Genomic DNA, 13,605 nt, shown 5'->3' on the forward strand with positions numbered 1-13,605 from the left:
AAATATCTCAGTTTGCATCAACTCTTTCTTTTCCTAATTTGATAAATGAGGTCAATTATGCTCTTGAAAGGTATTTCACCCTCCCACCCTTCTATTGTGTTTGCACTGATTATAAGCACCCAGTAGTAACCAGTTTTTGGTTGCTTGGGTAAAGTGATTGTATTATTTTGTTATTATTTATGCCACATATATTGAACTTGGAGTAGCTTTTAAGAAGGGGTTTTTTCTCTTCAAGAAAAGTGACATTTCTCATAATAATATTAATAACAATTTTATCATTAGATAAAGTAACTCGTTATAATCAACTGTCACTACATAAATTAGTAATCTAACACGTGAAAAACTAAATTGAAATTGAAACTGGATATGGAACTCAACTTAGAGTAATCAGAAAGCACATGTAAGTTCAAATAAAATGTAGACAGTTTGCAAGTTATTTTTTATAGTCTTCTTCTTCTATAGTCTTAGTCTTATTAAAGATAAAACAAGAGTGTAAACAATTTTGCTTATATGTTGAGCAGAGGCAGAGAGTTTGGCTATAATTGTAATATTGTATGACCCAAGTTCTTCTCTTCTTATGACTGTTGGATTTCAATCTGTCATAAAAGTACATCAGTTGCCTTCGTCATCACCCATGGGTCTAGAAAATGAAATGGGGGTGGAAGACTTTGCAGGATGGTTCATGGTTGTTTCTCAAGGAAGCATCTTGGTCTTATTGAATAAATTGAGCAAAGCAACTTTGATCCTGATGAATCTTTTATGCAACATATGTATAATCTTTTCTATAATGAGCATTTTTGTATGTTGAATAATACATTATGTACGTTTGATTAAGATTATTAGCCGCATCGCCTTTGTATTTCTATTGTATACAACCCATGTGTTTTGTTTGTTCATTCACGCAATAAAAAGGTACCGCACATTTAACCATCTTTTTTCCGAAATTACCGCTGTAACGCGCGGGTACCTTTCTAGTATACTAAAAACCAACTTGATTTTTACAACTTTTTAAGCTAAAAGTACAAGTTACAATTGTCAAAGCTAAATGTACAACTTTTGGCTTTTACAATTACAATCCAAATTGTGTTTCTGTCTTATTCATGTCAATTTCGTAATTACCACCAAAATTATGGCGAAATAAAAGCCCACCAAAAAAAGAACACATCCTTACATGACATATATATTACATACGTGATACATATATATACATACACCAGATCTGAAATAACCATCGGGAGCGACACCCGCCGGGAACAACTTCTGCCATTGACCACCACGGAACTCTGGTCTCCACGCATCACATTTGACAATCATTCGTCTCCCTAAAAGTTTTGACCACCACCGCTGGGCACCAACCTCAATAACGAATCAAAATAAAGATTTTAAAAAAAAAATAAAGATGGATAAGAAGTGGTGGTGGTGTGACAGCAGCAGTACCGTGGGTGGGAATGTTTAAGCATGAACAAGGCCAATTAATGACAAGAAAAAGAAGAACAAAAAGCTTATAACTTGCTCAAAAGTTCGATATTAATTAAGGGATGATGATTTCGATCTCCCTAATTTTTAGATTTAAATTTAAAGATTGAGAGACAGTGTAAACGGTTGTGGCCTTGTGGGGCGATAATCGATATATACTAAGAAAAAAAGAAGATATGATATAGTGATTGGTAATTATATATATAACAATTCCAATTACAACTACTACAGTAAACTTTAGTTGGATTTCTAGTTGGCTTAGTTTCTCTTAGTTGGTTCTATAGTGTTACACGTGTGAAAAGTACAGTGAATTTTGGACTTTTTATTTGTCATGGCAAACTTTTAGTTGCTTTACATCTTGCCCCTTACATATTTTCATGCAACATGTACAACTTCTGATATATATGTGAGTACTATCAGTAGCTAAAATTACAAGGCCACAAGCATAAAGTACAACACGTCAATCTAGCAAACATGTCTCTTAATTGCTTGCCCACTTACAAACTTACACGTATCAAATTCAAATAACATATAACGTAATGGATTGAACCCAATTTAACTTTAAAAGTAAAAAAAAAACATTTTACAATGAGTATATACATATACTTACAAAAAGAATACACCCACTTCCGGTGAACGCCACCCATTTACGGCAACCGCGTTCATCGACTAAACGTAAAGTTAATTAAGGTACTTTTCGTTCCACTAGAAGGGACTCATTGAATCTTTCCACAAACCAACCTTAGTAGGTCCATGATGATATGTAAATACCAACAACCTCTTCAATTTGATTTCAAGTATAATAAATTTCATATTAAATAGGCAAATTTCCAGATATATTAATACTAATATTATAACAACTTAGATTATTGTATCTTAGTATGTGTACCTGGGAAGGCAGCAAGTCAGCAACGCCTGGGTGATGCATAAGGAAAGCTGATGTCCTTGATGATGACAAACCGTAAGGTTGCAGGATAAACTTGATGCTATGTAAATAGATATTGTCTACATCAATGAGGGATAGGAAGAACTAGCTAGAGATCCTGCACATGAAAAGAAGAAACGTTATCATCAGTGTTTGAAAAGCAAAATTTTTTGACATATGATAGAAAATTTCAAAACAATTGTTTATTGTTTATTCTATCTACTATATATATATATAATAAGGCCCTAATTTCATCCCTAAACAAATAGAAACCCTTGGATGAGTTCCAACTTTGATTTATTACCATTAAATCAAATTTAATTATTTCATGTTTATAGAATGACGACATTAATACTTTCACTTTATATAATTAGTCAAAAAATCCCCTTCTTAATTATGTATTGTAAATCGTAAATAATATGTCGACATACTTGGTAACATAAATTTGCTAACTATTTATGGATAAAAATTAAATTGTAAACTTTGATCTTGTATGTAAGATAAAATCACATGATCCAAAGTTAATGTGATTTGATATTTTATAATTGTTTTTCCGTCGTGAGAAACATATACTATTTAAACTTTTTGAAAACTTTCTCCTTTTACATATGGATCACTATGTTTCTTTAATTGTTATATATATTTTGTTATACTTTTAAGATGTTTTATAAAAGATGATATTATTATTATTAATTATTACTATTCTTATTATTATCGCTATATATATATATTATTTAAGACCTATGTTCCCGCAATGCGACGGCAATGGGGAGATGGTGGCGATGAAAGAGTATTAGGCCAAGGAGGGGGATTAATAACAATAATAAAGATTTTTTTATAAGATTTAATAACTGCGATACTTTGAAAAAGGCTAATGCAATACGAAGTATTTTAAGAATGAAACCTAAAATAGAGCGCCATGGAAATTTTTTTTATAAGATTTTTTAATTAAAGGTCGGTCATTTATTAAATAAATATTACAAAAATAAATGATTAATAAGGACTAAGGAGAGAGTAAAGGCTAAAGGAGGGGGATCAATAATAATAATAATAAAGATTTTTTTATAAGATTTAATAAGTGCAATGCTTTGAAAAAGGCTAATGCAATACGAAGTATTTTAAGAACGAAACAAAAAATAGAGCGCCATGGTATTTTGTTTATAAGATTAATTAAAGGTCGGCCATTTATTAAATAACTATTACAAAAATTAAGGATTAATAAGAAGAGAGTATTAGGCTAAAGGAGGAGGATTAGGGGTGTTAAGTCTACCCCAACCCTCTCTTTTAGTTATATTATATATTATATACATTCAAGTCTTTTAGATTATCTAATTATTATTTAACTAACATAAATAACTATTTATTAATCACTAATAAAAGAAAAACCATGTCATTCACTATATTAGATACTAGATTAAACTCCCACGCTTGTATGGAATAATCGAGAACATAAATAAAATATACAATGACTGATGGTTACATTATTATTCAAAGTATTTAGGATATATTATTTTTCTCTATTTCAATTGGTAAAGATCACAATTGCATTCTTTTCCCGATGGAAGTGGTAAGGAAGGGGGGGGGGGGAGGGAGTCGAACTCGAAAAATGAACTGTATGGATCGAGTGGAAGGCTAAAAAGTTTTACTCTATCAATAGAGAGGTTTATCTCAAGACTAATGTTTCAAACTAAGTGATATACTTTCAAAAAAGAAAATTATGACAAAAAAGTCAACATTTGTATGTATTCTTTATTTATTAATATTTTGTAGGAAAAATTACAAATACCCTTAAAAAAGTTTACATAGTACCAAAATTGGAGTCAGACCCCATCCATGGTTATATATCATAAATTTTGCAAAGTTTTTATAGAATAAAATTTAAAATCAATACTAATGCGTTGCCTATGATGGATTCTAACTTAGGAATTCAAAGTATTTAGGATATATTATTTTTCTTTATTTCGATTGATAAATATCACAATTTCATATTTTTTGTGTGGAGGGATTAGGGAGGAAGGGGAGGGGGGTCGAACTCGGAAAATGAAATGTAAGTCGATCGTCAGGTAAAAAAGTGGGCGTTTAGGTTTTGGTGGTCTGAATGCTCTTAATTTAGCATTGATATGTACAAATGGATATAACATATGGTTCAAAACATGGATGCCGTGATGTTCAAAATCATCCATGTGATTCATGTTTCCGAGTTTGCTTTCCTATGTAAAACAAATGGTAATAATATATGGGCAAATATATGTTCCTCATTCTGTGAGGCACACTTGATTGCTAGCCCCCTTAAGATGTTATTAAAGAACAGTTGGGAATGAATGTAAGACAAGATTCTGGAATGATCATTGGCTTAATGGTGACAATCTTGCAACTCGGTTTAGAAGGTTGTATGCCTTGGCACCATTTAAAGAATGTGTCATGTGTGATATTTTTTATGACATGAAATGAAAATCCGAATGACATCGAGATATTTGTGATGACATGGATAAACATTAACTTTTGGCATGAATAATCTATTGAATCAGGAAGACTTAATGAACAACACAATAAATGTTTGTGAAATTATCAAGGTAAAAAAAACAAATGTTAATAAAGTGAAATTGAATATTCTAATTCGTTAACTATTACTTAAGAAAATTGTATTTTTCATATATTTAAGTATAAAATTATATTTACACGCGTATTACGCGAGACAATAATCTAGTTATTATATATATAAACATTCATTTAAATGTTTGATTTAATTAATATAAGCATATTAAGTTGTAAGTCACGGAGTATTTAACAATTGTTGATAGTTGATACTAACTAATTAATGAGCAAGTTTTACCCCTATTAATCGTCGTGACTTCGGACGGATTATTATGGGGTTTTCAACCCATCGGGTATTTGAAATACACATTTCTATTTTGAAGGAGTTCTCTAGCGCTTATACAGTTAAGACAACGTATACTAAACCTCTCGCTATCGAATTGCGAAACGAAATTTTCAGCGAAATTCACCTTTCAAAAAATCAATCATATGAGTATTTGTTCTTCAAATTTTGTTTATCTAAATTTACACATTATGATTATGCATCAAGGGGAAGAAAATGTATATAACAGATCTTAATTTTCATCACAATGCACAAAAGATTTTTTTAATTCTCATCAAATCAAAATTAACGTAAGCAACTAATTCAATCTACCCGCAGCGAAGCACGGGCTTTTAATCCTAGTTGTTACTATATACAACAAATTAGTCTTTCGACTCATTCGATGAACCAATAGTCTCGAAAATATATATATCAAAAACTAAATATCATAATAATAAATAACAAAACATGTAAAAATATAATAAAACATGAACAAAACAAATTTTAAAGAAAAAACTCTTTTGTAATAAAAAAAGAAGTCATAATAAAACTACAACTGACAACAAAATAAACTAAAAGAGTTAAAAAATAACAATTTAATATCAAATAATATACAAAACACGAACAAACTACCAAAAATAGAATCAAAGTGATATAAAAAAAACCGGATGATTTTTATGCTGAGAAATTTACTAAACTTCATTTGTTTATTAAAGATAGAAAGGAGATGAAAAATATAAATGAGAATGATCAATAATAATTTATGTTGTATAATGTATGTATATTAATTTATTGAAAGAGTTTTAAGGATATAATATATCTTTAAAATTTTAACAGATTTATGATATATTTTAAATATAATTATCTATTTAATACAAGTAAGCAAATAAAAAAAACTAAAAAAAAAGAGAGAGCTCTAGAGTAATTAGGAGATAGTTTTAACCCTAAACAAAGTTTTAAGGGGTGTCAAATGTACCCTAACCTCATCTTTTAATTATATGATACATAAATACGGCCATTTTATATGTAATTTACGAATTTTTAAAGCAGAATGTAATTACTTTATCATCATCCATTAGAAAGTGATCTACAAACTTTAAGTTGATTACATACAATTTTTTTTTTAAAAGTGTGGATTAGTCATCGCAGCGAAAGCTTTAACATAAGCTAGTTTTACATACCTTCTCACCCTTCAATACCTGGTAGGAGGAAGAACCTCTAACTAGCCGCCCAAAGACACGACACTAATTAAGGATAAAACTCTATCCTTTTAAGGTTTGATCCCAAGACTGCACCCATCACAAAGAGACTATTGCCTTATGTCCAACCATTGCACTGAAAGTGGAAATACTTTATGTTTACCAAATGCATACATGTAATATACTTTGTCTCTTAATACAAGGAGAGTTTTTTATTTTTACCAAATGCATGCAAGATGGTAATATTTTTAAAAAACAATCTTTGTATTTTTGGTAAAAAGTAAGCAAGGACGTGTCTACATGCAGTCATGCATATAGATTACATCCATTATTTGAGGGTATCTATATTGCATGAATAATAAATTGAATAGACATGATTGTTATTTCTAAATCTATCATCGGAACTAAGACCGATTACACGTCATGACGTCAACAACAACATAAATTTATCTTTATATAACTAAGAGACGATAGTTAAATGCTTATGTAAATCTGATGGGTTTGACATTTAGTTTTTTAAAATGTTAACTTAATATAAACGTTATATGATAAAAATCCTATACAAAATTATAACTTAATAAAAACGTATTACGAAAATTTTATTGTAAAAACATTATAAATTAATTTTAAAGAAAAAAAATGATATAAAATATAAAAGAGAAACATTAATTCATAATTTGAGAAGTATAGACCCTTAGAGGGTAAGGAGTGGTTTATATGATTTTATCAACCCTCCCAAAAATTAGCTAATCAAATTCTTCCATCTCATTTTTATTATTCAACCCTCCCAACCAACCCTCTAAACTTTATCCATTGGCATTCATTAAAATTTTCAACCCTTCCAAATTAATATTTTTAATCTGTTAAATTAAAAGAAAGTATTTAAACAAAGAAATACTCCACTTTGACTAAATCAAAATCATATGTTGCGGCCAAAACTACTAAAACAAGTAAACACCATATCAATCCACGTAAACAAAACAACTAAAACTAGTAAAAGTACGATTAAACGATATCGTTCATTACATAAAAACCAAATAAAAAGTAGTTAAACGTCCATTCCAACAAATAAAAACCAAATGAATTAACCATCGAAAGGCCAATTGTACGTTTTGGCGATGTGGCATTTCTTGTTGAGCACCCATTCCAATATGATTAGATCTTTCTCATCATCATGCGGCTTCTTGAAGAACTTGTAATCATCCCTCTCACTCTTTTCCTTTTGTTGTTGATATTGGAGGTCGAGAATAGATTTCGTCTTCTCGGTGATTTCCGCCATCATTTTCTTCTTCTCATCGGCATACAATTGAACGGAGTCAACAATAGTAGCCGCACTTGACGCCTCACTAACCAGTTTCTTGCCTTTCCTTTGACGAGTGGGGGTGTTGTCTTCATTCAAATCCGGAATGATTGTAACCGGATCATTGAAACTCGATGCATAGTTGCCTCCTTCAGATGACTTTCTTCTCTTGTCGGATGAAATGGATGAATTGATGCCGACATGTTCTTGAGTAGCATGTTGAGTAGCATGAGTAGTCTTTTGTGGCTTCCATCTAGCTTCATCCTTAACAACTTTCCAAGCCAATTGGTGAGGAAAGGCTTTGCCTACTTTAGTGTCATAATTGGCCAAGGCGTTTTCCAACACATCAAGATCGTTACAACCACTTTACCACATACTAAGCTACAAGGAAAAAACAAATTCTAGTCAGAAACGAACATGTACTTTTGTATTACATTTGTTTTCGTTTGAGAAAATATGACATTTTTTGTTTGTATAACTTCTCTTCTGACATATCAATAAATATTTTAAAATAATTATCATATAGGAATCAAAATTCAAAGAATTAAGCAATTGACGTTTAGTTGAATAATCATTGTACTAGAAAATTAATCTATGCAACTATGCATGAAATGTAAACTAAAATTGTTTTGTCAAATACAAAATAACAGTGAGCCTTACATTTGTAATTCAAACATTATACGAATAACAGTGAGCCTATTCAATCAAATTGTCCCTAAAACTTAATCATCAAACTCATTCAAAACTAACCGATTGTTGATAGAGGCCATTGAACAAGGTCATTGCTCCATTCATTGTAGTCCACTTTGTGTTCAAACTATGATGGGTTCGAGTTGTCCCACCCACAAGTTCTGAAAAATGATCCAAGATCCGTTCCCAAAACTTATCTCTTCCTTGTTCATTCCCGACTACTCTACAAGTGGAGACATGAATCCATGCCTTTGCCAAAGCCACTTCCTCCTCTTGAGTTTCGGGGATAGTTTCTTCATCATCGTCGCTCGGCAACTTGTCACGATAGGTATGTAAGAAAGGCTCGAACTCCGCTGTTTTAACGAATTCGTAATCCCGGTTATGCAACGGCTGTGTAGGATACCCATACAACGGTTGGGAACTAGCCGGTTCAGGGTAGTAAGGTTGTGGATTGGATTGATGATGATGGACAGATGGTTGAGACATGCTTTGTGGGTGGTACACTATTTCTTGAGGCACAAAACCACGCCCACGAGACAACCCGATACGGCCACGACCTCGACTAGCATCGACAAATCCTCGGCCTCTATTCAAGCCGGCTGCAACGTGTTTTTGCCTTCTTCGATCCATGGTGAAAGTGTGATGAATTCGGGGAGAAGAAAGAGAGTGAGTGTGATGTTTTGATGTTTGTGAATGAAGAAGAGGGAGGGTGATATACAAGTCAAAAGATTGATTGTAAGGCAACGGCTATATTTCGATGATATAGGAAGACGATATATTGAGTTTCAAAATGATGGCTGTGGAGATATATAGGAAGAAGGAGGTGTATATATATTGTATATATAGATATATAGCCAACGGCTATATTGAGTTTGAAAAAAAAATATTATTTTTTGGTCCACAAATTCAATGCCTAACGTTCACTTTTGCTCGTGGGTCCCATTTCTCCAAGTTTATGGGCAGCGGGTTCCGAACCTAACTACCAACCTGTCAAGCCATAAAATCCACACAAGGGGTGGTGATACCGCCGGCTTCATGTCATGATGTCCCCATAAATTTATCCACTCCTTACCCCCTTAGATGAAGTTCAACTTTTATTTATAATTATTAGATTAAATGATGATGTCATTTACCTTAATTAACTATTTTAGATTTAATTCTATTTTAATAAATTTAAATTATTATTATTTCCTTATTTAAGTTTGTAGACATTAATAATTAATGTTTTTAATGATATAACTATGGAAACAATCTTTTTATATATAATTTACATCAATTTTTATCTTTAAAATTAACTTTTAATGATTTTACAATAAATTTTTTTTTAATGTAATACTTTTTTTTTAATTATATTTTCGTATAGGATTTTTATCATATATCGAATAAAATTTGGTTATAAAGATTTTTGTATAGGACTTTTATCATATAACGTTTTTATTAAATCAATGTTTTGAAAACTGAACCGGATGTCAAACCGAGCTTCTTAATAAAAGGACTAGAAACAAATATGGAGTTTATAGTAAAGCTATCACAATTCTATATCAGAAAATAATTGTATGAAAATTGCAATGATATTATGCATGATTTTTAGTTTGATTAACACAACATGTAATATATAGATTGATAATTAAATTGCTTAGTAATTTTATTGTATATAACTAAATTATTCGAGCAAAACGTTAAACATATCAAGATGAATGGAAGACATCCAAATAAACGAAAATCTTACTTAGCGAGACCTCTAATAGATGATGTATCAATTTTTCTCTTATCTGGTCATTGTTAACTGGAATCTGAACGACCACTAATATAACTTCATATTTTTTAGTGGTTTAATTCTTACCTGGTTAAATATTTGTAATATTACAAAAAATTTAACATATGATATGTTTCCCGCGTATTACGTGGGTAATAAGAAAATAATAATAATTTAAATTTATCAAATAAAATTAAATCTAAAACAGTTAAATAAAGTATATGACATCATCATTTGATCTAATAGCTATAAATAAAAGTTGAACATCATCTAAAGGTCCATACTTCTCCAATTATGAATTAAGGTTTCTCTTATATATATATACATATAAGGTAAAGTTATTTTGAGAAACTTTTTTTTTTGCGAGAACCTTTGAGAACTTTTCAAATCAAGCCCAATCAATGATTGTTCTTTACATGAAAATTGTTTTTTGATTGTTTTATGAAAAACTTATGTGTAATTTTGAAGTTTATAATTGTGTGGGGGCATGGATTATCATCCGTTATACAATATTTGGAGATTTTGATTCTTGATCACATGTGCACGAATATTACTATGATCACATGTATGCAAGTCGATCACATGTAATCATAGCAATATTCGTGCACATATGATTAAGAATCCAAATCTCCACATAATTGTATAACGGATGATAATCCATGCCTCCACACAATTATAAACTTCAAAATTACACATAAATTATTCAGAAAACAATCAAAAAATAATTTTCATGTAAAGAATAATCATCGGTTGGGCTTGATTTAAAAAGTTCTCAAAGGTTCTCGCAAAAAAAAGGTTCTCAAAATAACTTTTCAATATATATATATATATATATACACGAGCATGGTACCCGCACAATGCGGCGACGAACCGGCAATATCGGTGTGTGATGGCGGTGACGAATGGTGATGGTGGTGACGACATTAGTTGGTGTAAATAAATGTATTTGATTTAATAAGGGGGTTAGTAGAGATACTTTATAATATAATGGACTAATGGTATAATTTAGTATTAAGAGTTGATGTTAATGTAATTCATTAAGGGTATTTTAGTCAATTCGCATGTTTCATTTTTGTAAACTTTCAACATAGTGTTATAATTTTTATATAGTAGTATAGATATATATAGATATATGATAACTAATATATTCTTTGTACATTTTTGAAATTTAAATTATCACATAGTTCATAATTTATGTCCATATTGAATATTGAATATGACTTTGTATTAACTAATTATTAACTTTTATTAATTAATAATAATTAATATGTTTATATAACTAAGAAAGAAAATAGTTTTGTTTAATCGAGCATGTCAATTTTTAATTATTTGTCTTTCTTTCATTAAGCTTTTAATTTTAGTTTTAGTGTTTATCCATGTCATTCATATCACTCATAATCATTAAACCTAATCACTAATTAATTAATTAAATTCACAAAAACGTAGATAGAACTTCGTGCTAAAATTTAGTCAAACATATACACATGATCATGATATATAATCTACTAGTCTTTAAGCCTGTCCAATATATGATCGGGTAACTTCAAAACATATATTTCATACTTGATTCATGACATGTTGTATATACAAAGAAAACAAAGAAGTATTTATTAGCAATGCCTATAATCAGTTAATATATCAATTACACTAAACAAAACTATCATGCCTCCTTGTGATGATCAATTTGTGCACTCCATAGTCATATGTAGACCATCCAATCTGTACAAAGTTAAAACGTTCATAATACTTGTATCCTTAACATTGAATCAGCTAATGATCGTCAAGATTCATTACTAATTTTTTTCATAAAGTATAGATAATACATATATTGGCAGCAGTTTCATTATCAATAGCTTGTATATATGTATAACGCTCCAAACTCTTTTAATGATCATTTAATAAAATATTGCACAAGTTGGAAAAATTTTGGTACTTAGAAAAATAATGCAAATTTTCGTCGAAAATCGAAATGTTATAAATCAAGAAATGACAAATTGAATATTCTTATAATGGTATAATAAGACTAATTTACAAGTTTCATGACTCGGGAAGTTCAAACGAAGGCTCGGTAAAAATGATGTCGAGGACAGCAGATGGAGGATCGTATGGCGGATGATCCGCGTTCTCCTGCGGATGCTCTGAAGGATGATAAGCAGCATCCGCAGTTTCCTGCAGTTCTACAACAATTGACAACCTTTCTTGACAACATTTTTATGACCAAAAAGACATATCTCATACTTAAACACACAAAGAAGTTATAACTACACAATCCAACATTTCAACAATGACCATTTCTCAAAAACACAATTCTTCACCATGACAGGTCGTCTTACCCAAGTTGACACTTTTCATGTCAACCACCATTCATACTTTACAATTCCAAAAGACACACTTATGACCATTTTTGCAGAAATGTACCAAACAAAGTTTACCAAAAGAGACATTGCATCAAGAGCCATGAGGATAAGGGATTTCTAAGTCTCTACCAAAAGATCGTCATTCTTCCACGAATGACCTAATTACCTTAAATCTTGCAAAAACTTCGCTTCAAACACTTCAAGCTCTAGGTCACACTAGTTCCTTTTTCCGGAACTACCTATAAGAGAGTAAACACCTAAAAATATAAGTAAAGGCTTAGTGAATATACTTGCATACATTTACGGATACGAAAGAAGGCAAAGTACAAGGACTTTTACATGTAACCTATGGCATCGTCATGTCACATTTACATATTCACCTTGTACACTAACAACACATATATGGATCCATATAAGCTAAACAATCATAACAATCATGTCAATCGGGATTCTTAGGCCCCGGAGGTTCTTAGACCTCAAATCACATCAACTATCGGGATTCTTAGGCCCCGGAGGTTCTTAGGCCTCATAAACAATGCCTCACATGGGCTTAACACCGAACCAATTACCATGCTTGGAACATTCACATCTCATGGTAATTGGCCCAACGTATACATAAAGGTATGCAAATATACTCACCTCCTCCGCAACAAGGACAATAAAGCTATAACAATAATGCTCAACAAGCTCAACCTATAATCATATCATAAAAATGCATTAAACTTACATTCACAACTTGACTAGCTCAACCTAGTCTTACTCAATCACTAGCCTTTCTAAACCCAAAACCCAACCCATTTGTCATTGAGTTACTTCCATTCTCAAGATTAACATTAGGTAGTTCTACCTACCATTTTCATCCATATTCCATTAACAGCAAAAACTCATATTTTCTCATAAACTCAAATTATCACATAACCCTATAAATTTCATAATCAAATGCATCATATAACTCAATGACAACTAGGTTAACTAAGGAATTGGGGAAAAACTACCATAATTCAAATTCTAGCAAAACCCCTTAAACGGTTCATCCATAAACCCT

Source organism: Erigeron canadensis, chromosome 5, assembly GCF_010389155.1.
Source record: "Erigeron canadensis isolate Cc75 chromosome 5, C_canadensis_v1, whole genome shotgun sequence".
NCBI classification, from domain to species: Eukaryota; Viridiplantae; Streptophyta; class Magnoliopsida; order Asterales; family Asteraceae; genus Erigeron; species Erigeron canadensis.